The sequence below is a fragment of the Pipistrellus hanaki genome (genome assembly GCF_964339955.1).
Source record: "Pipistrellus hanaki genome assembly, chromosome: 1".
NCBI classification, from domain to species: Eukaryota; Metazoa; Chordata; class Mammalia; order Chiroptera; family Vespertilionidae; genus Pipistrellus; species Pipistrellus hanaki.
Genome location: NC_140503.1, coordinates 57643883 through 57671809, shown reverse-complemented (window position 1 = coordinate 57671809; position 27927 = coordinate 57643883).

Here is a 27927-nt window from a genome sequence, read left to right as displayed (position 1 = left end):
ATTTCTTGCATCAGGCCTCTAGTGAATAATGAAAAGGCAAGTCCCTTTATGGATACATTTTATGTTAGTACATGAAGGTCTAACTAGCTCTTTCTAATGGTTCCATACTATTCTTCTTTGTTGATGTCTAGTGCTACACAGTTAATCTATTCTCTATTGATGATATCCTATCCTTTTGCATATACTGCATTTTCTCAGTGTGTGAATGTGTGTGTGTGTGTGTGTGTGTGTGTGTGTGTGTGTGTGACACGATTGAATTCCCATTTTAAATTTTAGGTAGACCTCATGTTTAACCATAAAACATTTTTTAACATGCTAAGAAACATAATAATCAGAGATTAGTAGTTGACAGTATTACTGAGCTGCAATTTAAATAAAAATTTAAAGAGTCGTTGCAAGGAGCAGAAAAAAGGACTAAAAGAAACTAAACAAAATATTGTTTTAAATGGAGATCATACTAAGAGGTCCATTCTCTGACTAATAATAATTCCAGACAGCAAAATAAAATACCAAATGACATTTTTTAAAAATTGAATGGATATAGCAAGTGCCCAGAAATTGTGAATTAAAACAGACATGTATTATATTGTTAGAAATTTTTTAAACTAGAGTTTAGATGCTTCAAAATACCCCAAATAAAGCTAGAGATGAGGAAAAGATAAAAAGGGTATGAGACTACTCATCAGCACTATTGGCTACTTTAATAAGAATGAACATTTCTTTAGAATTCAGAGAAAAACATATCTTCAACCTAGAATTATATATATATATATATATATATATATATATATATATATATATATATATATATATATATATATATATATATATATATATTTATATATATATATACACACACACACACACACACTTTCCCTATTCTGAGATGATCATGTGTCTGCTCTTTAATCACAGTCTTGATTATTGTAAAGTTATTATAAACCTTGATGTTGAATAATGTGGTCCTCTGATTTTTCCATTTTTAAAATATTATTTTGATTCTTCTAGTTCTTTTCTCTTCCCATATTAATTTTGGAAACAGCTTGGCAATATTTATTTTTAATGTGGATGAGGATTTTAATTCGGATGGTATTGAATCTATAGTGAAAATAGTGAGAACTGACAACTTAATACTGCATCTTACCTTCTGAGACATTCTTTGGCATATCCTCAATATTGCTAACCATTTTTTATAGTCTATTGGAGATTTAGGGACAGCCAAAGTCATTCAAATGTAATTCTGCTAAATAATATGGGTGCTATATAATTGATAAAAGCTATAAATAAAAGGTAAATGGGGAGTGACATCAACAAGATGTCCAGGAGAAGCCCTCAGTCCTCTTCCCTGCCCCCCGCCAAACACACACACACACACACACACACACACACACACACACCCCAAATCAGCGACAATTCACAAATTCCATTTTTTTAAATACAGAGACTAACTGGAAAATAATCTTATTAAAAATGAGACTAACTGAAGCAGGTAGGAAGGTTACAACACCTTTACAAGGCAGTGCCTGCCGCTTGCCCAGCACAATCAGGAGAAGGCCTTTAGCTGCCAGTTTTTCCCAAGGGAAGGTAGGGGTTGGTTCATGTAAACAGTGTCCCAACTTTTCTGAGTGGGTAGTTCCTCAAAAAATTAAAATAGAACTACCATATGATCCAGAAATCCCACTTCTTGGAATTTATCCAGAAGAATTTAAGATATGTTAGCACTCTCATGTTCATGGCAACCTTATTCATATAAGCCAACATGTAGAAACTATCTAAATATCCATCTATCACAGATGAGTGGATAAAGAAAATGTGGTATATATAGACAATAGAATAGCATGCAGCTTTAAAAAAAAGAAGGAATATGTCAACATATGAATCAACCTTGAGGACATTATGATAAGTGAAATAAAGCAACAACAAAAAGACAAATATTGTATGATTCCAGTTACATGAAGTATCTAAAATAGTCAAATTCATAATATCAAAGTATGGAATGGTGGTTGCCAGTGACTGAGAGAAGGGGGATATGGGGAATTATTAGTCAATGGGAATAAAGTTTTAGTTAAGTAAGATGAATAAGCTTTAAAGCTCTGCAATCCAACCTTGTACCTATAGCCAACAAAAATGTATTATGCAATTAATTTGTTAAAAGGGTAGATCTCATGTTGTGTTAATACAACATAACAAAATTTTAATATTATTAAACAGATGATCTCACAATAGCTTATGAGGTTTCCAAATTATTTTTTCAATGCAAGCATAAGTATAAAAGCTTTAAAAGTTACTATACTGTTTTAAAAATCACACTATATCTGCTCAGAGATTGCACTTTTTGCTCTTCTATTAGCATGCACATTAACCATTTTCCACTTTTCTATTAAACTGAAAATATATCAAAAGTGAAGATCTTACATTGTTGCCAACTATCACTTGCCCATCACAAGAATCTGCATTCAGTAGATAAGTCAATGTTATTGCTGAGAAAGTGAACTGATAACAGAACTTGTACAGGATTAAATGATTTCAAGTCAAAATACTAAAATTTCCCTCTTATTTATTAATCCTTCTAGAGTATTCAGTAATCCTTTATGTGCTTATTGACCACAGTGATAGCGCATAATACAGATTCTTTTGTTCTTGTGTTTCATAGATACAATAAGAGTATATATCTATCTAATTGAAAACTCCTCAAATCCACTTGAAAGCCTACTTTAATAAACAAGTATCCTAAAGGAGAACCAAGATGGCAATGTAGGCAAACACCTGTACTCACTGCCTCCCAAAACCACATCAGAATTACAACTAAAATATAGAACCATTATCCAGAACCACTGGAAATCTGGCTGAATGGAGGTCCTACAACTAGAGAAGTAAAGAAAAAAGCACACTGAGAATGGTAGGAGGTACAGAGGCATGGAATGGTCTGGTCTGGCACCCACATGGGCACTTTTTTAATCAAGAGGGGGATCACCTCTGCTGAAGCCAACCAGAGGAGCAAGGGATTCCACTCTACATCAGAAGCTCAGCCCAGTGTCCCAGAGCTGGGCAGTAAGAACTATGGGCTGTAAAAACCAGTGGGAATTAGGGCTCAGTGACACAAAGGCTACTGGAGACCCAGCTGCTACTTAGAGTGTCCACCTCAAGTGATTGGGGAGGCTGAGCCACTGGGCACTATAGAACACCTACTGCACAAGGGCACTCTATCAACTCAAGGAGACTTAGCAGCTCTACCCCATCCCATCCCACCCAATTTACAGCCCCATCCAAGCTGTGCACAGAGCTTTTGCATCTGAATGTCCTATCCTTGCTCAGGCTAAAACCTGTCAAACAAGCTGCAACTGGGTCAGGGAGCCCCAAACCTATCTATAAAATGCCCAATGGTACACTTAGAGTGTGCTCCCACAGAGGGGAGCGCCACTCAGCCAGAAGCCCTGAGCGAGGCTCATAGCTGGCAAGTGCAGCAGTGGTGGTGGGAGCCTCTCCTGCCTCTGTGACAGCACTAAGGATTTCCGACTGACGGACATCCTGAGAGCTCCTGGACTGCAAGAGGGTGCAGGCTGTGCTGAGGGATATGCCACCCCTCCCCCCCCAGTGCACAAATTTCATGCACCAGGCCTCTAGTTAATAATATAAAAATGGCTGATACTGGTTTGGCTCAGTGGATAGAGTGTCGGCCTGCAGACTGAAAGGTCCCAGGTTCAATTCTGGTCAAGGGCATGTACCTTGGTTGCGGTTGCAAGTGCATCCGGGGGGTGCAAGAGGCAGCTGACCGATGATTCTCTCATCGATGTTTCTAACTCTACCCCTCTCTCTTCCTCTCTCTGTAAAAAAACAATAAAAATATATATTTTTTAAAATAATATAAAAACAAATATAAGACTATGTCTTAGTATTGTATTGCAAAAATTAATCATGAAAACTTTTCCTATTTGAAGGGATTCCATTTCTTTATATGATACTTCCTATCTGTGTGTGTGTGTGTGTGTGTGTGTGTGTGTGCATGCGCATGTGCACTATTTTCCCTCTACATTCCTTATGGGAAGATTGGGAATAGTAGCTGCAAATATAAAAGAGAAGAGCTTTCTTTCCTTTTTTTAGAGGAGTCATTGGAAGAATTTCCTTTTAGTGTGATAAGTATATGATGAGTCTGTAAAAAGTATTCAGAAACTTCATTCATAGGACACTTTGACATTTTATATTATTAGACATGAGTAAAGAATTTTTAAAGTTTTTTTTTCTATTGGTTCTAATAATCTTAGCTGATAAGAGAAAAGAAAGGAATGGCATCCATGATTTCTTCTTGCCAACATATCTGCCAAAAAAATAATCATCTGTTTGGCTAGCTAACAAAATGTGATTTTGTTTGCTTCCACGTATAAAGGGAGATAAATGTTAATTATTGGAAAGAATGTGGAGGTTGGATAGGACAAATAGAGAGAACTGGTATTTATTGAATGTCTTCTGACTGGCAGGCATTGTTAAAAACCTTAAACTGTTAATCACTTTCACCATTTTCTTATCTATGTAGTATTCCATAATGACCACTCTTAGAAAATAATGTTTAATTGAAGAAAACTCAAATTTTAATATTCTTAAACTTAACAGACAACTGAAAATTAATGAACACTCTCTCCATTGGACCTAGAGGCAAAAAATGAAGGAGAGTGAAAGAGAGACTGCTTATGGAGGTTGTACAAGGTCAGGGCCAGGAGGCTTTGTTGGACACTACTATCTTTGTGATGATAGAGAAATCACTTAGACTTCTGAGTCTTCTTTTTCATTTGCAAAGTAGACTATCATGAGGAGTAAATCTGATTTTAAAATGTAAATATCTTCGTGTAGATTTTATTACTAATTAGAAACATTGTGTGTAATCTGGACAGCAATTATATTTTGTAGAATGCATCTCTGCCTGTCTGACATATTCTGAAGTCTGTGCTATAAGCAAAGCCAAATGTCTCTGTAAGGAAAGTGTCCAATGTTGCTGGCAATATCTAGATGGGAAATATTTTTGACAAGACCAGGAATGTTTAGAAGTAATTTCATTTCTCCAGGCTTCCTCTGGTACACCCCAAAACTGGATTTTTCACTTGAAGTAGAATACCGTATTTTTCGGTGTATAAGACGACCCCCTAATTTTACAGTTAAAACATAGGTTTAGGCCTATATTCGCTGTTTAAGATTAACCCCCAATTCCGAGGCAACACCAGTTCTTTTTTTAATAGACCGTCTCTCTGACTCTGGCCAATCTGAGCAGGCTTTTTACTAGAACACAGTGTCGTCTTATACGGAAAATACGGTAATATCTTAAATAAATTAAAATTATATCAAAATTTGAATTCAAATGTATAAATTTTTAAAGATAACCTTATCTATAAATTAATATCTTGTTTTTTTATTTATTTTTAATACTATTACAGATATCCTTCACCCCTCCTCCCCCCATTTACCCATCTCCAACCTTTCCCCACCCCTGGCCATCACCACACTGTTGTCTCTGTTCATGGGCTATGCATATATGTTCTTTGATTAATCTCTTCACTTTCTTTAATCCAGTCCCCTTACAGCCCTCCTTATTCTTATCTCTGTCATGTATGCTTGCCACTGTTTTTATTTTGTGTGTATATATGAAGAAACTGGAGTATAAGGGATTATTGGGAGTAACTTTTGAAGATGCTGCTGCTACTCTGACTCCTGTGTATGTTAGCCAAGATTTGAAGCTTTATGTGTTTAGTCAAATTTGCAAGAATACAAAGCTCCCATCCACCATTTTTGAAACCTCCACCTGCCAGACACCAAGCATTTTTCTGATGTGTATGCATTGCTGTATTCTTCCTGTGATGAAGATTGAAAAAGAATGCTATGAAAAATGGGCAAAAGTATCTCAAAGCGTTCTTGAGGAATACTTTGACAGACCAAAGGTAAAGTAATTCAGCTTCTGCTTAACGTACATTTTGATATAAAACATGATTGGATTTAATGGTAGACACATAAATCAAACTATACAATTAAGTCAGAGCTTTATACAAATAATTCAGAACCCATTGAAAATACCTAATTTTTAAAATAAGCTTTCTCTTATAGTTGATATTGAAAAGAGAATATCTTTAAGAAATTTGAAAGCATCTTATAGAAAAGCTATAAGATAAATGTAGGCCACTAAATCACCGAATATCTTGACAATCGTCTGTTTTAATGGCTCCTGTTTGAACTCTCAGGCTTTGGGTAACTCACTGTTCTTGAAGCAGACAACCCTGAAATGCCATGTTGCACTTCTGCGTGAGCTCTGCCAATGGCACTTTGGAATTTAGTTAAGTCATTTTAGACATCACATACACTGAGTGTCCAGATTATTATAATCTATGAATGCATAATAATCTGGTCACTCAGTGTATATCCTATATAGCAAAAGGCTAATATGCAAATAGTCCCCTCGACCAGGAGTTCGACCAGCAGGCAGGCCAGCCAACAGCCCATGTCCCCTCCCCCTGGCCAGTCTGGCCAGACCCCATCCATGCACACTGAGTGGCCAATTATACATTCAGAGATCATAATAATCTGGCCACTCAGTGTATATGATCACTGTGGATCCAGTTGTCAGGTACTGAGTTAACAGCTCTTGGAAGGAATAAATTTTGAGGAGCTGGGGAAGAAGGGAATACATTTTATAAAATTTTACATTGAAGCTCACCACTAACCTTTGAATAGCAGGAGTTTTAAATATGCTATTGAAGGCAGGGTGGGGTGAGATAGGGGTGAGTGGGAAGAGATTAACCAAAGAATTTATATGCATATATGCATAGCTCATGAACACAGTCAATAGTCTGGTGAAGGCCTGGGTTGGGGTGTGGTAGTGGTAGGGTGAAGAGGGTTTAATTGGGAAAGAAGGGGGACATCTGTAGTATTTTCAACAATAAAGATACATTTTTTAAAATATCTGTAATAGACAGTTCAGGAAATTACCAGACAGTGAAATAAACATGAGAACTTGCCCAACAAGATTTCAGTGTAGAATTTGTATGTATTCAATGATCTTAAAGGAACAAGTTACGATTAAAGATTGAATGAAAGAACCTGCCACTGATGCTCCACATCTGGGTGTTGTTTACATTCTTTTGTTGAGCCTTTTTCTTCATAAGCTTTGTAGCAGGTATGTGTGGAACACCTCCATTTCATGTCTAAGACAGGATCAGAGGCCATGGATACTGACAACTGATTTATCTGTCTCATTTGGACTTGTTCCATGACTATATCTACTGCCTTGTCTTGCTGTATAAGCAAAACCGGGAAAATCTACAAAAATGTGTTTTGTAGCTGTCTAGGAACAATAAAGAAAATATTGCTGTTATTTTTGGTGAAGAAAATCAATTTTATATATTTTATTTCAACATAAATAAAATGCAAATTTTATTTAAAAATTTGCAACAATACAAAGTTGTCAAAAAAGCTGCTTTGAAATAACATTATAAAAAAAAGTACCCAAGGGAAATGTGTTGGGAAGGGAAGAATAAAAATGAATACTTGTTTATATTTCTTATATCATATGATCAAAACAATATTCAATGAATACTTTTACTTTATTTCAAATATGTGCTGAGGTTGAAAAGTAAGATAGCATCCAAAATGCATAGCTAATAGCTTAACAAGAATTCAAACCAAGCTTTATTATTTAAAAAACAAAAAAAACAAAACAAAAAAACAACAACTAAACAATGCACAACTAGAACTTATTCACTGCAGAAAAATAGAATATAAAAATAAGTAACATGCCGAAACTGGTTTGGCTCAGTGGATAGAGCATTGGCCTGTGGACTGAAAGGTCCCAGGTTCAATTCTTGTCAAGGGCATGTACATTAGTTGTGGGCACATCCTCAGGAGGGGGTGTGCAAGAGGCAGCTGATTGATGATTCTCTCTCATCAATGTTTCTAACTCTATCCCTCTCTCTTCCTCTCTATAAAAAAATCAATAAAATATATATAAAAAGGTAACAAGAAGAAACTGAATAACTAATAAGTATGCAACGTAAAGATAAACCTGTTACCAGTAAATATCTTAATGTATAGTCACTGACATCTTAATGCACACATACCTCTTTTAAAGAAAATATAATTATACTCTAAGCAGAATTTTGAAACATGTTTATTCACTTGCCAATATTTTAAAACAATGTAACACATCAACAAATGCTTTTTTTAAAGCATCACTTTACATGTCTATGTAATAATCTCTTGTTTTTTTATTTATCAGTTCTCCACTTTTCTTTTACAATAAATATTTTTAAATAGATTTTATTGATTTTTTTTTTTTTACAAAGAGGAAGGGAGAAGGATAAAGAGTTAGAAACATCAATTAGCTGCCTCCTGTACACTCCATACTGGGGATGTGCCTGCAACCCAAGGTACATGCCCTTGACCAGAATCAAACCTGGGACCCTTGAGTTCGCAGGACAACACTCTATCCACTGAGCCAAACTTGTTAGGGCTACAATAAATAGTTTCATGAGCATCCTTGTAGCCAAACAATTTCAGTTCTGTCACAAAAATTTATATTGAGGAAATATGTAAATATTAGGCAAAGGAACAGACAAATTTATGATGTTTTTAACTCTTGGTATAAAGTTGTCTTTCACATTATATCAATTTTATAACAAAATCTCATCATATTACATCAATGTTTAGTAGATTTTTTTTCTTTTTGCCAGAAAATAGTTACATAGTCTGGCAAATTATATGAATATATTTATGTCTAACAACCAGTATAGTAGTTAAGTACTTGGAAAATTTTGTTCATAAATATGCTATATAGATATATTGTCTAAATATTTGTTGAATAAACTAACAAATGAAAAACGCATATTAAAATATATTCAAAAGAATTGCTTAGTAAGAATAAAAGAGTTAGTGACAAACTAATATAAGTGCTCTTGCATATTGTTATTTAGTATTTTTTTTATTCCTTTGTTCTGTGAAGCTGTATGTACAAACCCAAGTTAAAACTAGAAAAAAATAATGTAACTTAATGTAAGTTCTGCTTCCACATAGGATGCAAAAAGCTTAAAGTATCATCAGATTCATCAAATTGTGAAAATGCTCCAGGTAATGTATAAAATCATAATTTGAGTTCTTCATAGAGTTGAACTTACAAGCCATGAAGACGATATGGATTTCAAAGTGTGAGAATCTCTTCAAGAGAAAGATGGAAAACCAAATTTCTATTTTCAACAGAACTTACATAAAAGTAGCTGAGTAGAAGAACACAACTAAATATTTTCACATGTCCTTACCTTCTATTATGCTCTAGAATGAGTTTAAAATCCTAGAAGCTTCTGATAGTCCACACCAACTCAGCAGGTGTCCTCCAAGGCCCTCCCTGCTTAGGGCTCCAAAAAGATTGGTGTCAGCCAAGAGACCTGAAATAATTCCCCTTGAAAGGCAAATACAGTCCGCCTAGGTTTTCAGAGTAGAACATGAGGATCTGTAGAAGTCTTCCTGCGCTCTGGGCCTGCATGAGAACCAGGTGAGGATCGCCATCACTGAGGAAGAGCCTGCACAGGACCTCCACATCCATGTTCTTCCACCCTTGGACATCAGCGCTACTGGTTCCTAGGCCTTTGGACTCCAGCAAGGATTTGTACCTTATTCTCAGGCCTTTGCATTCAGACTAAAGTACACTACCAGCTTTCCTCATTCTCCAGTTGTAGATGGCAGATTTGGGGTTTTCTCAGCCTCTATTACAACGTGAGTGAATTCTTTTAACAATTATATAATTTTCTATTGATTCTATTTCTCTGGAGAATAATAACACAATAAGTAAATTTTAGTATATCTACACTATGGACTATTACTCATAAATGCCAAATATTTAACCTCCAAAACATAAGCTAATAAAAAAAGACAGACAAAAAAAAAAGACTACATAGTATATGATTCAATTTGTATCAACCTAAAAAAGACAAAACTATAAAGATCAGTTTTTGCCTTTGAGGCAAGAATGGATGAGAGGATTGTCTGAAGGTTGGCAGGAGGGAATACTCGGTGAAGAAAATGTTTGCTATGCCTTGGTAATAGTGGTGGCTTTATATCTGTAAACCAGGGGTGGGGAAACTTTTTTTTTATAACATCATTAGTGGACCATACCAAATTATCAACTTAAAAATTAGCTTACTACATTTAATCAAACATTCAATTAACTCACACCTAATGCCTTGGCAAGGCCAAACCAAATGATTTCAAGGGGCTTACTGGACTAGGGGCCAGACATTCCCCACCCCTGCTGTAAACATTTGCCAAAACTCATAGAGCAGCACACTGAAAAGGGAAAATTTTATCGTCTATACATTTTACTTTAAATAAAATTGGGAAACATACATTTTTAAAAATATATATATTTTATTGATTTTTTTATAGAGAGGAAAGGAGAGGGACAGAGAGCCAGAAACATCGATGAGAGAGAAACATCGATCAGCTGCCTCCTGTACAACCCCCAACTGGGAATATGCCTGCAACCAAGGTACATGCCCTTAACCAGAATCGAACCTGGGACCCTTCAGTCTGCAGGCTGATGCTCTATCCACTGAGTCAAACTGGTTTTGGCAAAATACATTTTTTAAAAAGCTACAGCAGAGAGACACAATGACCTCTTGTGAAAGGGACACACCGTATTGCACTGGAGACACATTTCCTTCCCCTTAGTTCCCTAGGTTGACAATTCTTGCCCATAGGAATGGACCACTACATGCTCTCTGAGTAACTGTAATCAGACTCAATGCTTTGAATCTCACCTGAAATCCCTGAGTTCCGTGCACTGATACTAAAAATGATACCGGCTAAGATTTGTTACATGATTTATATGTGTCAGGCCCAGTTTAAATTCCTTATAGGTATTATTTCATTTAATCTTAAATACAACAGTAGGAGGCGGGAATTATTATCCCTGCATAAATATAGGCGAAGGCGACATGCTGCATCACAAAGACATTAAGCTGAAAGTGGAGAACTGGGATGCCCCAGCACTGACTCCTTGTCTTGTCCAGTGCCTTGTATCCCTTGCCACAGATCACTTCCCAGTCCTTCCCACCCTGCCGAGACCCTTAAAAGCTGAGTTGGAGTATGGACTTCGCGGAAGGTTTCTCTCAGCCTCTTGCTTCTGGCTAAGTTCAGACAAAGAACAGAATGGCAAAGAGGGACATCTGTGTATTCATTGCTCTGCTTTCCTCCCTGTGAGACGGTTGCTAGCAAGACGCCTTCCTCCATCAAACGTTACAGCTTTTAGGTGCTACATCCTCTCTGAGTTTTGGTAACTACTTCCCTGACCTCATTCCTCTGGAAATCCTGGGAACTGCACTTGACCTTTTATTCATGGTAAAGAGTGTTTACTGAGTGGTAACATGTAAAGCACATGTGTCAAACACAAGGCCCGCGGGCCAAATCCAGCCCGCCAGGCCTTGCAATGTGGCCCGCACCGCGCTGTCATCACTGCACTCCGCTGTCAGTTTATGACATTGTCAGTTTATGACTGTTCAGTAAACCATTCGGCCCGCGATTTAGGCTGGATTTTAGATTTTGGCCCCTTCTCTGATTGAGTTCGACACCCCTAATGTAAAGAATACACTAAGGCAATTGAGGCACCTAGGGTGCTTATATACTGCTCACATCGAGTGTTTCCTTAAATTTTGTACCTCCAGTCCATAGACCTATCCCTAATCCCAGATTCTCCAGTGTACCATCTGTTTTCTGCTGGGGCACTGACCAAACCATGTTGTAACTACTGCTGATCAATGAATACATGTTTTAACTATGACTATTGCTCTCCAACTGCTCAGAAATAGTAAATGAAATGGTCCTGCAAGATGCTGACCACAGCCAAAGGCTCAGAGACTCAACTAGAAGCAGTGTTGTTGTTTTAAATAAACAACACTCACTGGGGGAGAGAAGCATTTGGCAAGTTGTTTTTCATGAAAAAATTACTAGTCTATTCTTGAATGGTTTGAAAACTATTGCTATATTGGTCCCTGATATATGCTTTCAGGTAAAATAGGAGTCATTGTCCACAAGTATTTATATGACTAGCATAAGTTCCATGTCCACTGGAAGAATAGAGTTGTAACATGATGGCCATAAGCAAACTGCATACAGATTCCACCTCAGTAGCTCTGAGATGGGATCCTTAAATCAACCGTTTAACAGGCAACCCAGGTGATTCTGATGAACATAATCCATGAGCTTCACCTAGACAAGATGTTTCCCAAAGTGTGGTATGCATACCCCCAAGGGTATGGGAAGAGTTTGGTAGGGGTACGCGTTGCACCAGAGTTTGGTGGGGATATGCACTGCACCGTGTTTAGCTGCGCCTAATTCTACGTTCTCATGAGTACAAGGGGTCTCAGTGTTACAAAATTTATAGAAGGGGTACACATATGTCAAAAGTTTGGGAAACACTGACTAGAGAAGCAACTAGGCTGTTACAGTAGTGAAGGTTATCAAATAGGTTTATTCTTTACTGATTCCATGGTATTTTTATATAATACTTTTTCCATTATCCAGGTGCAACAAGGTTCAACCAGTAGAAGCCATGGGCATGACAACTGTGGTGGCGAGAAGATTTAAATATTCTGAAATCTAGTGGAAAACCTCACAAATGCATATCTCTAAATGACAGGTAAAACAAAATGAAGTTAAACAACAAAAATAAGTAAATTCTAATACAGTATAATGCTAAACAGCATAATGAGGCAGTAACTATATAAGAGAACTCTCAGTATAAATTTCTTTGTTTTGAATGACAGTTTGCTTTTTTGGTAGCATATGCTTAACTAATACAGCATTATTTGTCCTAGGAGAATCTTTCTTGTAGTTTGTTTTCTATCTTGTGAGAAAATTTGCAAGCTGAATACCACATTAACATATTCATTTCATAAGATCATGAGATGACATGTGAAGCGCTGGCTGCCCCTTCCCTTGCAAATAGAAGAAAAAAAAAATCTATTCAAATTGGAATTGTCAGGTTTTCAGGCAAATAACTAATGCAGCAAATTAAGGGTAGACTTTGTGAAGCAACAATACTGCATTGTAATCTCACCTTTCAGCATAAGCAAGCCAAGCTCTGCAGCTGAAAGTATTAAATGACTGGTTCCATTTTTTTTTCCAGTGGGGTTACGATGATTTGGAGCTACAAAGCAAATAATGTCAATCTTACAGAGTCATGTTCTGAACCACTTGACTTTCAGAAACAACCATTTCACAAAAGTCCTATTTACTTTTGCTTTAATTTACAATTATTGAAATTTTAATAAGGATTTTGCAGCAATACCAGGCATCACATACTGCCAGGGAGAAATTATAACTTTATTGCAGCCTACACTGACAGCCAACTCATAAAAATGAATGACATTCTATATCATAACATCTCATAGGCTGCTCAGAATGTTAATAGCTTACTTCATCTTTCTTTAGCATAATGAGGCAGACAGTGTAACCATATTCAATGCGAAAATGAAGATTAAGAAAATTTGAATTGAGGCAGGAAAGTAACATTTAACAGGATTCAGACAACATTCAGATTAAAAGTTACAATTAAAACACTATTAGCAAGCTTTTTATCACAGAAGCAAAGCTTTGTCACCCAAGACCAATCACTATTTTGAAAAATGTTTATCTCTAGAAACACTTAGCTCTTCAGACTCTATTTGCAAAGTGTTATAAAGCTTCTTACCCAATTCAGCACTGCAAGATTCATTAGATCAGATGCAAGTATAACAGGTCAATGAGTTAAATAATTGTAAAAGATGTCTTTTATTTATTTTTTATTGTTGACACTATTACAGATGTGTACCATTCACCCCCTTCCCCCTTTTATGTCCACTTCCCCCCAACCCATGCCCCCCTCCACCCCTGGTCATCGACACACTGATGTCTGTGACCATGGGCTATGCATATATGTTCTTTGGCTTATCTCTTCACCTTCTTTTTTTTTTTTAAATATAATTTATTGATTTTGTACAGAGAGGAAGGGAGAGAGATAGACAGCTAGAAACATCGATGAGAGAGAGTCATCGATCAGCTGCCTCCTGCACACCCCCACTGGGGATATGCCCGCAACCAAGGCACATGCCCTTGACCAGAATCGAACCTGGGACCCTTCAGTCCCCAAGCCGACGCTCTATCCATTGAGCCAAACCGGTTTCGGCTCTTTCATCTTCTTTTATCCAGTCTATCCCATCCCTCTCCCCTCTGATATCCCTTATTCTTTTCCAATGCTCAATACCTCTGGCTCTATTTTGTTCATCAGTTTATTTTGGTCATTAGATTCCACATATAAGTGACATCATGTGGTATTTGTCTTTCTCAACTAACTTATTTTACATAGCATAGTAATCTCCAAGTCCATACATACTGTCACAAAGAGTAAGAGTTTGTTCTTTTTCACAGCCACGGAATATCCCATTGTGTAAATGTAGCTCTTTTTTTTTTTTTTTATCCACCCAAACACTGATAGGCACTTGAGCTACTTTCAGATCATGATTGTTATAAACAGCACAGCTATGAACATAGGGGTGCAAATATTCTTTCTGATTGGTGTTTAGAGTTTCTTAGGATATAGTCTCAGAGGTGGGATCGCTGGGTCGAAAGGCAGTTCCATTTTTAATCTTTTGAGGAAAATGTTTTCTAAAGTGGCTGTGCCAGTCTGCATTCCCACAACAGTGCAAGAGGATCCCGTTTTCTCCATAACCCTACCAGCACTTGTTGATTATTGATTTATTGATGGTAGCCATTCTGACAGGTGTGAGGTAATGCCTCATTGTAGATTTACTTTGCATCTCTCTGATGATTAGTGATGTTGAACGTTTTTTCATATGTCTATTGGCCATCTGTATGTCCTCTTTGTAGAAATGTTTTTTCAGGTCATAAGATAACTTTTTAAACATGTCATTAAGATAATGCTCATGGCTATGAAAACTGTCCTTTAATTTCATAGCCTCGAACTTCCACATTTTAAAAAAGAATATGTAGTTTATATTTGGATTGAGATTAATGAAAAGATAGTTTAGGGCACATGATTTTTAAAAAATATATATATGAAATATAAATAGAAATTTCATATAAATATAAAACATATATCATATAATAGTAGAGCCTGGTGCATGAAATTCATACATGGGGGCAGGAGTGTCCCTCAGCCTAGCCTGCACCCTCTCCAATCTGGGACCCCTTGAGGGATCCCGGTGGGATCGGGCCTAAACAGGTAGTTAGACACCCTTCTCACAATCCAGTACTGCTGGCTCCAACTGCTCATCTGCCTGCCTTCCTGATTGCTCCTAACCACTTCTGCCTGCCAGCCTGATCACCCTTCATCAGTTCCATGCTAGCCTGATTGATGTCTAACTGCTCCCCTGCCAGTCTGTTGGCCCGAAACTGCCCTCCCCTGCAGGCCTGGTTCTCCCCAACTGCTCTCCCCTGCAAGCCTGGGTCCCTCCCAACTGCCCTCCCTTGCAGGCCTAGTCTCTCCCAACTGCCCTCCCCTGCTGGCCATCTTGTGATGGCCATCTTCTGTCCACATGGGGGAAACCATATTGTTTGTTGGAGTGATGGTCAATCTGCATATTACTCTTTTATTAGATAAAATAGAGGTTTGATCCATGGGTGGAGACCAGCTGGTTTGCCCTGAAAGGTGTCCCAGATCAGGGTGGAGGTTCGGCATAGGGCCACCTGGGTGAGGGGCCTGTGGTGGTTTGCAGGCCAGCCATAACCCTTGGCGTCCCTAGCAGAGGCCCTGGTATTTGGGGTTTATTTATTTTCTACAATTGAAACTTTGTAGCCTGGATCAGAGCCAAGCCTTCTGCTTGCTCCATGTTGGCAGCCATTTCTATTGGGATTTATGTATTTTCTATAATTGAAACTTTGTAGCCTTAAGCAAAGGCATGGGCCAGCCAGGGTGTGCAGAAAGCTTGGCTTCCTCCATTCCTAGCCTTCTTCTCTTTCCAGCCCCTTGGCTTCCTCCATTTCTGTTTGGATTTATGTATCTTTACAGCCATGAGTGGAGGTCTAAGCCATCAAGGGCAGGTGGAAAGCTTGGCTTCCTCCATTGCCAGGGAAACCCAAGCCTCATCCCTGCTCTCTGTGACCATAGCCATCTTGATTGAGTTTATTTTCATATTTGCTCCTGATTAGCTGTTGGGCATGGCTTATGGGTGTATCAGGGTGATGGTTAATTTACATATCATTCTTTTATTAGATAGGATATGTGGAATGGAAAATACAATGAGCATGAAGGATGAATGAAGCAAAGTTAGAGACTCATACTAGCATATAAAACTTGAAACTGGTTATGCACCTTTGTGAAGTTGTATTGCAATACCAAATTTTTAGTTCTCTGTATCTTTTTATAAAATTGAGAAATTCATTTTTGTCATCTTTCTATTTATTTGAAGTATCAGTACAGAAACTTTTTAGTTATTGAGGAGCCCAACTGCCCAAGTGATGCAGACAAAGTGGTCAAGGCCAGCCACAGATGGAGAAAAATGTAGTTTTTCCTTTCTGAAGATGAATACAAAGTGGTTAGGGATAAATTAGCTGTGCATATCAGACTTCTACTACCAATAATATCATGTGAGAGAATGATAATGTGTAATATTTGAGTGTTGGCATATCTCCTGTGTAGCTTATTTACATCAGAAGAAACCAAAATACTAGAAAATATATATGTTGTTTTACATTTTAAAATAACTAAGATTTATTGTACTCTAATTACATCTGTTCCTCCTCACTTTGGAAGATGTTACAATACTGTCAATACCCTCTAATCCTCTAATTAATGCTGTGTCATAATTAGTAATTTGACATTCCAAAAATTTACCTATTTTAGTTAAATTTCTCCTCATTTTTTTTTATTTGCATGGCATTTCCCCCCCAATTCAGATGAGTACAGATTTTATTGACCATACCACCTAAACTAGTTTTTTTTTCTGATTTGTGCTAACTGCACATTTGTTTCCATGTACTTCCTAATTGTCAGAGACTCTGCATTACAGCTTGCATTTCATCAATGCTTCAATTACCATGGACTCTTATGGGTAGTTAATATTTTTCTGGTGGTACTACTACAGAGCTACTTTGAAATAGATTTAATGATTCATTGAATTACTTGGATTTATCACATTCTGCTAATTGTCTTGTGAAAAAAATCTATTATCACCCATTGTAATTAATATGTGTTCCATTAATGCACAATTTCTGATTATGAATAAAAGGAATAATTACTTTCACTTTCTTTCTTTTTCATGATTACCCTAGTTTTACATAGCATATGTATTTTTGATCCAAATCTTGGGAAATCAAAATTTATTCTTTCTTTTTATAGATGGTGAACTCTAAACGTCATCCTTTTTATAGTAAGTTTTAAGTGAGATCTGCTGTTGTTAAATAATGTCTTTGAGATCATGAGATTTAATGTTCACTCTCACAAGGACAAAGAAAGCACATTTCCAAGGGATTAAAATGCAAAAGAGAGAGAGGGAGAGAGAGAGAGAGAGAGAGAGAGAGAGAGAGAGAGAGAGAGAGAGAGAGAGAGAGAGAGAGACATTGGCTTACTTTCTGTCCCTAACTGTCCTTGCTGATATAAGTGTAACTTAATATTTCTGCACATTAACCTGTCAGATATAAAATGGATATGTCTTCTTTGTTTTTCTTTTTAAGTTAGTTTGCCCTATTTTTTTCCTCTTTTCTTTCATGTGAAATTGGATCAGTTTTAATTTGCTAAATTGGAAAAGAGTAAAACATGCTGTTTCCCCGAAAATAAGACAGTGTCTTATATTAATTTTTTCTCCCAAAGTTGTGCTAGGTCTTATTTTCAGAGGATGTCTTATCTTTCCATGCGCTAGGTCTTATTTTCGGAGGATGTCTTATTTTCGGGGAAACACGGTAATCTTCAGGAGAGATGTGAATCAAAACAAGGAATGGAGATGCAAAGAAGGGGCAGTGCCGCCATTTCAGTAAAGCAGCCCCGACATGGTTGGGAGTTGGATTTCAATTATGGCCAAGAAAAGCATACAACATGGTGACTCAGCATGGGTCTCAGGTCACACTAATATCAATCGGAATCAAAGGTACAGTATGGCTTTTGACACATTACTTATTTATTCTTTGTGTTGTTTTTTTTTTTTTTCTGTTTTGCTTTGATAAATAAAAGAATAATAAAAACTGCCTCTGCATGTGGGAATAAGAATTAAATAAAATCATGGAGGCAAAGGGATCAGCACAGAACCTAACAAAAATAGGACTTTAAAATAATCAATTATTTGTATTATATATGTTAATCTTCATTTGCAGTTCAATGGCAAGATGATATGAAACAAAGGAAACCTACCCTGGCAGTCTAGCCAAAAAGTGACCTATTTGCTTCCAAATAGTTCAGTGATATTTTCCTCCATTTTTGAGAGGCTGCATTTATGTAAAATTCAAATAGCTTACCTTAAAAATAGCTCAAAGTAGCTCTTCTAAAAAAAAAAAAATGCTCCTATCTGGGAGAAAGTGCTTTGAAGATGATTAATGTAAAACCATCTAGTTGTGCAAATCTAGATGTGCAGTTTTCTGATGCAAACATAGAATTATTCTGATAAAATAACATTATAAATCACTGAAAATGTACACTGTGTAGCTTCTAAAAATTAAATTGACATTCTTGTCTGAGTAGTGAAAATTATTTATTATGGTTTAAGTTGTGTCATGCAGTAAATGCTTCTGGTGGAGTAGGGAAAGGAAAGACATAAATCAAATCTTTATGACTAATGATTTAAATAAAGGTATAATTTGGTTTAATTTTAATCTCATTGATCCTAGCTCTAGTCAATTTCTGATTAGCTGCAAGTGTAGATGCATACAGCAAACAATTCTTAGTTGAGGAACTGATGTTGCAAGTGATACTATATCAGTCACGGAGCCTCTAGCCTTGCTCCTGACAAAGAGAGAGACCGGCTACTCATTGCAAATCATGAGCAAATTTGGGTGGTTCTCTAGGGACATATCCATAGATAATGACATATCAGACATCATTTGGATGAGAGTGTCATAAATAGTACTATAAAAAGAAGACGGCATGCCTTTATTTTATTTTATGTTATTATGGCTAGCTTATAAAATAAAGATGAAAAGAAAAAAAGAACCAAAGAACTCACAAATATAAAATCTAGACACAATGTGTGTCTGCTAATCCTCCAACGTGCTGTACTTGTTGGCACTGGAACCAGTCCAAACTTAGTTTGACTCTCAACAGAGTAAACTTATGAGCTGTGTTGTTATCTTTAGCAAGTCCCTTAACATCTCTGAGTGTCAGCTGGGACATCATATATAAGGAATTCAATTAGGTATTGGGACATAAAAATGGATGTGATTTAATAAATATATTTTATTTCTTTTTCTAAAAATGTGAAGAAATAAAAGCCAATAAAATGTATATGAATAAACTAGTTACAACTGTGGACAACTAAGGTTCAGTTATGCATGAGGCTCTCTGAAAAATGGAAAATACATCTTAACAATCTTCAATTTATAATTGTCTAACTTGAGAATGAGGAAACTGTAATTTACAGACTGATTTCCAAATTTTATTTAATGGCTAGAGGTCCAGCATATGAAATGGTGTGTAAAGAGCTTGTTATCCCCTCCCCCCCACCCCCACCACCACTCTTCACTCACCACCCCTTGCTGCTCACCACCATGCCCACCACCACTTGCCATTCCACCACCACTACTCTTTGGCTGGCGGGGAGGGACCAAGAGGTAGTCAATGCACCTCATGGTGATTGGTTGAGCAGTCATTCCAGTCATTATGCTTATTGTTGCTGGCCTTTTATTATATAGGATTGAGAGATATACCTTGAGGCATTAACTTTCTGGCATTTCTTGCCTACCAGAAGGAATGCCTACAGCAGCAATTTTCAACTTGTGTGCCACAAAAATTTTTAAATATGTTTTTGTTGATTTCAGAGAGGAAGAAACAGGGAGAAATGAAAACCTCAATGGTGAGAGAAAATCATTAATCAGCTGCCTCCTGCATGCCACCTAGAGGGAATCAAGCCTGTAACCAGGTATGTGCCTTGACCAGGAATGCAACTGTGACCTCCTGGTTCAACCACGGAGCAACACTGGCTGGGCTTTCACAATGATTTTTAAAACATGCAATATATGACTACTTAGTCAGGGGCATTGACCTATTTTCTTTTAGATTGTCACATTAAAAAGTGACAACAGCCAACATAACAATAGTCATCTGGTTTGAATGCCCTGTAGTGAACCATAAAAATATAGATCATATAATAGATTTATATCTTATTGATCATGTTGCATAGTAAGGTTGCATCTGATTGCTTAATTATTGGTACCAAAAAATATTTATATACAAATATAATCACCTTTCTTTACAAAAAGAGTAATTATTATTATTATTATTATTATTATTATTATTGTAAATCAATCAAAAGCATGCCTTTTCTGTCACACTGGCAAAAAATGTATTTTTGGTATGCCACAAAATTTTAGTAATTAGTTTATGTGTGCCATGTGATGAAAAAGATTGAAAATTGCTGGCCTATAGAATACCCTAATGCAGAAAGGTATTATGGTAGAAAGGACTTTGGAATATATGGAAACTGTCAAATGAAGAGCAGATGATTCCCAGGGTGGCCTTAAAATATGTGAATAGAGTATGATAGCATCTGTTATAGGAAGTGAAAAAGATATGCAAGATCTCTGCTATTATGAATCTTCTGGAAGTCATACAATAAACAAGTAAATAAATGGAGGAGATAGTTTCTGGAGCAAAATTAATATGCTATAAAAATAAAACAAAATCATATGATAAAGAATGACTGGAAGACAGGAGAAGGGAAAGAAAGAAGAATGAGGAGAGGTCATATTAGATTCGGTTATTAAGTTTCTCTACGATGAAAGAATGTGAAATAAGTTCCACATAAATCTGGGAGTAGAACATTTGAAAAAGAGCAAACTATAAGAACAAAGACCTGAAGGCAAGATCAATTTCAGCATGCTCAACAATCAGAAAAAGGGAGCAGAGTGTGGAAGGAGTAGAGAGTGATCAGATATGAAATTGAAGAGAGGGTAAGATTATATGTATTTCAAAGGACGTTAAGTCATTTAGACTTTTTTCTACTACACTGAAATGTATGGATCCTTTTAAGCATAGAAATGGTATGGTCTTATTTATATATTTTTGAGAAATAAGTTTATCTTTTTTTATATCACCAATTATACCCGGGTCCTCTTCTACCTCCATATACCCCCCTTTCACAATCAGCACATTTTGTTCTTTCTCTCTTTTTTTCTCTTTTGCTTAATCCCTCCACTGCCCCAACACTCTTCCCCGACCAGAGCTGTCTGCCTGCTCTCTATGAATCTCTCTCCACTTTGCTTTTTAGTTCAGTGTATTCACTAAATTCCACATATAAGTAAAATAATATGATACTTTTCTTTCTCTTACTAAATTATTTCATTTAGCATAATGTTCTGCATGTTCATCCATATTGTCACAAAAGGTAAAATATTTTTCTTTTTATAGCTGAGTAGTATTCTATTGTGTAAGTGTACCAAAGCTGTTTTATCTATTCATCTACTGATGGATATTTGGGCCACTTCCAAATCTTGGCTATTGTAAATGATGCTGCAATGAGTATAGGGGTGCATATATTCTTTTGAATTGGTGTTTTTGGTTTCTTTGAATAAATTCCCAGATGTGGAATTGCCAGGTCATAAGGCAGTGCCAATTTAAAAAAAAAATAGGTAAAGGACTTGAATAAACACTTCTCCAAAGAGGACATAAAGATGGCCAATAAATATATGAAAAGATGCTCATTGTCACTAATCATCAAAGAAATGCAAATTAAAACCACATTGAGATAGCACCACATCTATCAGAATATCTATCATCAATAAATCAATAGACAAGTGTTGGCAAGGATGTGGAGAAAAGGGAACCCTTGTGCACCATCGGTGACTATGCGGATTGCTGCAGCCACTGTGGAAAGCAGTAGGGGTTACCTCAAAATATTTTAAAATAGTTTAAAAATTATTTATATTTTTAAACATCAGTTTGTTTACTGTACAAAATACAAATTTTTATGGAGGCAAGAAGGTAGATAATTATCACAGGAAGTAGTGCTGATAAAAGATATGTTGCATAGACTATGTAGAGATGGGAAGAGCAAATGGGTGGAGATATATTCAGAATCCTTAGTTCACTGAACCTGTTGATAAGACTAGAGCACAGAAGATATGCTTTTGATCCCTGAGAAAGAGAAAAATAAAAGGGAAATTAAAGTATTTGGAATCCATGAGACTTGGTTTTCATACTAGACTTTAAATCTATCTAGGATAAGACTTTAAATCTATCTAGGAAAACATGACAGCTGTTTTATTTTTATTTTTTAATTTTTTAATTTTTTAATTTTTTAATTTTTTAATTTTTTAATTTTTTTAATTTTATTGATTATGGTATCACATAATTGTCCTCATCCCTCCATTTCCATCCCAAACCCCTCCCCACATATGCCTCCACGCCCCTGTTGTCCATGGCCACTGGCCAGGCCCATATGCATGCACACAAGTCATTTGGTTGATCTCTTCCCCTTTCTCCACCCTCCCCTACTTTCCCTCTGAGGTTTGAGAATCTGATCTCTGCTTCTCTTTCTCTAGGTCTGTTTTTGTTCATCAGCCAAACAGCTGTTTTAGGTTAAAGCTTCTTCATTGATGAAATGGTATCAATAATAGCATCACTATGGCAGAGTTGTTAAAACTTTTAGAACTAAAAAAATCTTATCAATTTCAATATCGCATATAAAATTAAGGTTATTAAGGACACCCTAAGTTGCTTTTTAAAAATTCTATGTGATTACTTGCTGGTCTTTTATAACCTTTATTTATGATAACTAATGTGATTAGTATGTTAATTTTCTACAGGGGAGCCCTAATGCAATTGTGCAACAGTTGTAATCTTAAAAATTGGGAAAATAAGTAAATGTAAACCTATAATAAAATACAAATGGGTCTTTGATGAATGTTGATGGTGACTGGTAATTTACCTGGTAAAATATTATAACTGCCCAGTTACCTTAAAATAGCTGGTTTCTCAAAGTAAGTACCCTGTCTGCATATTGAAGTGTCATCAGAGGGAATTTTAACACAGAGTGTGATTTTAATTGCTAATTTAAATACCATATTTATCAATGAAATTGTAGCATTTTAATTCAGATCATTATGTTCCAAAAGAGAGGAGCATATTACATACTACACAGTGGACTGTTGTGCAATGCCGAGGCCGACCCTTGGTCCTTTCTGGGTGATGAGCACTGCTATGACCTATGATGGAGTTGAAGTAATTGTTGCAGTACAAGGGGCATGTTTATTTCTTATCTGTTTCTTTGTTACCATTTTATTTTTTTTATTTTTTTTATTTTTTTTATTTTATTTATTTATTTATTTTAATATATTTTATTGATTTTTTTTTGCCCCCCTCCCTCCCTCCCACACATCCCCTCCCTCCCCAGAGTTTTGTGTCCATTGGTTGTACTTATATGCATGTATAAAAGTCCTTCGGTTGATCTATTATCTCCCCCAGATCTTCCTCCCCTCCCTGCTGTAATTTGACAGTCTACTTGTTGATATACTATCTCTATATCTATCTTTTGGTTCATCAGTTTATAATGCTCTTTATTATCCACAAATGAGTGAGGTCATGTGGTGTTTCTTTTTCATTGATTGGCTTATTTCACTCAGCATGATGTTCTCCAATTCCATCCAGGTTGCTGCAAATGATGAGAATTCCTTCTTTTTTATGGCAGCATAGTATTCCATTGTGTAGATGTACCATGGTTTTTGGATCCTACCATTTTAAATAAAACATTCCTTCTGATAAAGATAAAATCTTATTTTGAAGGAGCTAAAACACAATTGAATGATACAGCCTCCCGCCTGATACCTGACCAAATCTTAAATCTAAGATATATTTAAGAAGTCAGCCTCTAAGTTCGGTGGCTTTGGAACTGGGAGCATTCATCCCATTTTCCCACGAACCTGACTGGTGCCTTTCTCTCACTGGAGACCTGCTAGGCCCATTTAAGGGCTCCCAGCCATCCCACCCTTCAGACTACTGGTAGCTCCACACTGCCGAGGTATAGGCAGAATCCAGAACAGTTTTGTGGCTCTGAGGTGAAGGCAATTTTGCCCAATCTTCTCCCAAATCTGACTGGCTCCTCCCACTCCACAGGAGATCCACTAACTCTCAGGGACCCCAGCTTGCTGAGATCCAGCTTCTGGCAGAATCCAGGCCAGACTGAGTTATGTGGCTCTAGAACAGAGGCCATTTTTTCTCTCACATGCCTGAGTGGTGCAGAGCCGTCCCTTCACATGGCCAAATCCTGTTCTATTTGGACCTATTAAATGCTTCTGGCTTCACCCTGTTGACTCCCTGAGATCCCGCCCTAAAACCAAGTTTTGCAAAGAATCAGCAGGTGGCAGCTAGACTTAGTGTACCATAAGACATCTGCTGTGTGGCATCAGACCCAATACTGGCACCAAGTGTGAATATGTATTAGTCTAGTGAGCATCACTTGCCCCTATATGGCTACTTACTAAGAACCAACCTTATGCATGTCAAGTACCCCTAGTGGCTCTTTCAGTGACTGAGTCTAATAGGCAACCATCAGGCAAAGGCAGGAAGGGGCATAACTCAGGGTGCCTTTGGACTTTAGCTAACTTTCCCACAGACATGGGCTGGTCAAAGCCAACCTTAATGTGCAACTTGGTTCTTCCTTCATATACCCAGGAACAGCAGAGGCAGACATAAATTGTGGATCATTTTTTAGCTCCAAACAGGTTGCCCAGGGTCAGTCAAGGGTGGTATTTGACATTGGCCTGCTCCAGAATCCCTCCCAGGAAGCCCCTACCAACACAACTAGTGGTCAATTTCAAACAACATCAGAGCAGGTTCCCATTAGAAGATCTAAAGGGAGATCTCAGCAGATACCAGACACAGATGAGGTGAATTCCACTTCATGTGGTAAGTAAGCACCTTTAAAAAAGTTTGTAAGATCACCCAAATACTATAGTAAGGGTAAAGGTTGATCCTCTCAGACAGCCATCCTGAGAATCAACTCCACACAGGAATGGTCAATAGCAATTAAGTCTCAGCTACAATAGAAGGAATCACATAATTCACACAAGGGACATTCCTAGAGCATCCCACTCAGATGATGAAGGAACCTGCACCATGAAGTCCCACAATACACCTATTATAAAAGGCCACCCTACCAAGACTGGGAGTCATAGCAGATCTACCTAATACATAGAAATAAACACAAAGAGGCGGCCAAAACAGGAAGACAAAGAAACATGCCCCAAATGAAAGAATGGGGGAAAATCTCCAGAGAAATAGCTAAATGGAATGGAGACAGGCAATTTATGAGATATAGAGTTCAAAAAAATGGTTATAAGGATGCCCAAGGAACTTTGTGAGAACATTAGCAAAAATACAGTAAACATAATAAAGGATTTTTTTTATAATATGCTAAGTGTTCCACCACCTGACTGGTCGCTATGACCCACATTGACCACCAGGGAGCAGATGCTCAATGCAGGAGCTGCTGTGACAACCACTGGCCATTTACAAAGAACTGAAAGCGTGGCTGTGATGCCCACGAAGCAACACTCGGCTTCCTCAAGTGGGACACAGTCCCTGCCATCACCCCAGAGCAACAGCCCACCAAATCGCAGCCAACACTGCCTAGACCACATGGCACAAAATGCAGCCCACAGCACAGCCCAGCCCTGAAATGGTCGCTGTGGGTGTCAGGTAATGACATAATGTAGCAAACTCCTGGCTTCCTCTCCCTAGTGACTAGCCTTCCTTGGAGTTTCTTCTGCCCAGGAGAGCAACTTGCTTTATAGCCAGGTGGAAGCATTTCATACTTTAACTAAATGTCTGTGAAGGATTTTACCATGCCTCATCTCATTTGATCCTCACAGAAGTCCTGGGGTAGGTAGAGAGGAAACTCGGTGGAATCCTATTTTCTTTTCATTAGCTGGAAAATAGAGATTTAGAAAGCTTAGAAACTTGATCTGACTGAAAAGAAGTAAGAAATGGTGGACCTTGAAAATGACTTCAGGGTTTCTCACTGTGCAGAATATAGTCAAACACTGCTGCAGTTAAATATTTTACCCTTTGTTCTCCCTGTGTGATCTACCATAATAATCTGCTTCTTGTTGATATTTACTGCTGTGTTTCTGACAATTATCTGAAAGAGAAGTTGCTTCACTGGGCTGGAAAAAGTTTAGCTACATCAGAAAGCAGGTCTAATTAAGCAAGTTTATTCTATATCTATAAAAAGCTAAGTTGACTCGCACATGTGTGATACATATAAAGCTCTCTCTGGCGCCAACTGCACACATATATTTCGATCTGTCATTGTCAATCGTGAAATTGGTTGACAGTTATAGAGAAGGGGGGAATAGCAATATTAAATAAGTTCTAATTAATTTCCTTTAATGTGCATGAATTTGTGCATTAGGCTACTAGTAGGAACCATAAAACAGAACCAGTCAGAAATGAAGACTACACCATCACAAAGAACATACATGTTTGCAACTAGGATCCTAGCCTCACCACTCAATCTGGTCTCAGATGCAAGCTGGAACCCTACAGCCACTGGGGACAAAGACCAGCAGCCACAGCTACAGAGCCACAGACACCAAGACTCAGACATCCTGGCTGCAGAGTTCTGTGAGTTACAGAGCCCATTCCCCTCCCCGCCAGCCCTGCAGTAGCATAGGACCTGCTAGACACACTCCATGTGAGCAGGCCTCTTGCTGACACAGGGCAGCTGTACAACTTAACTTTGACTCTGGGTGCTTGGACACGGGGAGTCTTTCCCACAGTGTGCGCACACTACCAGTATCCAGCCCACAAAGGGTGGCTGTGCCACCTAACTGTGACTCTGGGTGCATGCACACAGCAGTCTGTTTCTCACAGTGCAGGACTGGGCACCCTGCTGACACAGGATCACCCAATGTAAGATCCTCCAAATACATTAAAAAAAAACTAAAAAAAAAACACTTCTGGAAGATATCAGGGGAGTGATGGACAGCAATATAATCATAATAGGAGACTTAATACCCCATTAACATCAGTGGATAAAACCTCTAGACAAAAAGTTATCAAAGAAACAGCAATCCAAAATGATTCACTAGATCAGATAGACTTAATTGACATCTTTACAACATCCCACCTGAAAACTACAGAAAATACATTCTTCTCAAGTGCACATGGGACATTTTCAAAGATAGACCACATACTGGGACAAAGGAAAAATCTTTCCAAAATCAAAAAGATTGAAATCTTATCAAGCATCTCCTCAGATCACAATGGCATAAAATTAGAAATCAACTACAATAAAAACAATCACAAAAATTAAAAAACTTGGAGGCTGAATACCATACTATTAAATAATGAGTGGGTTATCAAAGAGATCAAAGATGAAAATAAAAACATCCTGGGGGAAAAAATTACAATAAAAACACAACAATCCAAAATCTTTAGGACACATTGAGAGAAGTCCTGAGAGGAAAGTTCATGGCATTACAGGTCTACATCAAGAAATACTGGTAATAAACTATCTAAATCTGCACTTTGAAGAAATAGAAAAAGAGCAACAAGAAAAGTCCAGAGTGAGAAGAAGGAAGGAAATAATAAAGATCAGAGAGTAAATAAATACAATAGAGACCAAAAAAAAATTCAAAAGATCAATGAAATCAAGAGATGGTTCTTTAAAAGGATAAACAAGATTGATGAACCTCTAGCCAGGCTCACTAAGAACCAAAGACAGAGGACCAAAAATAAACAAAATCACAAACAAAAGAGGCAAA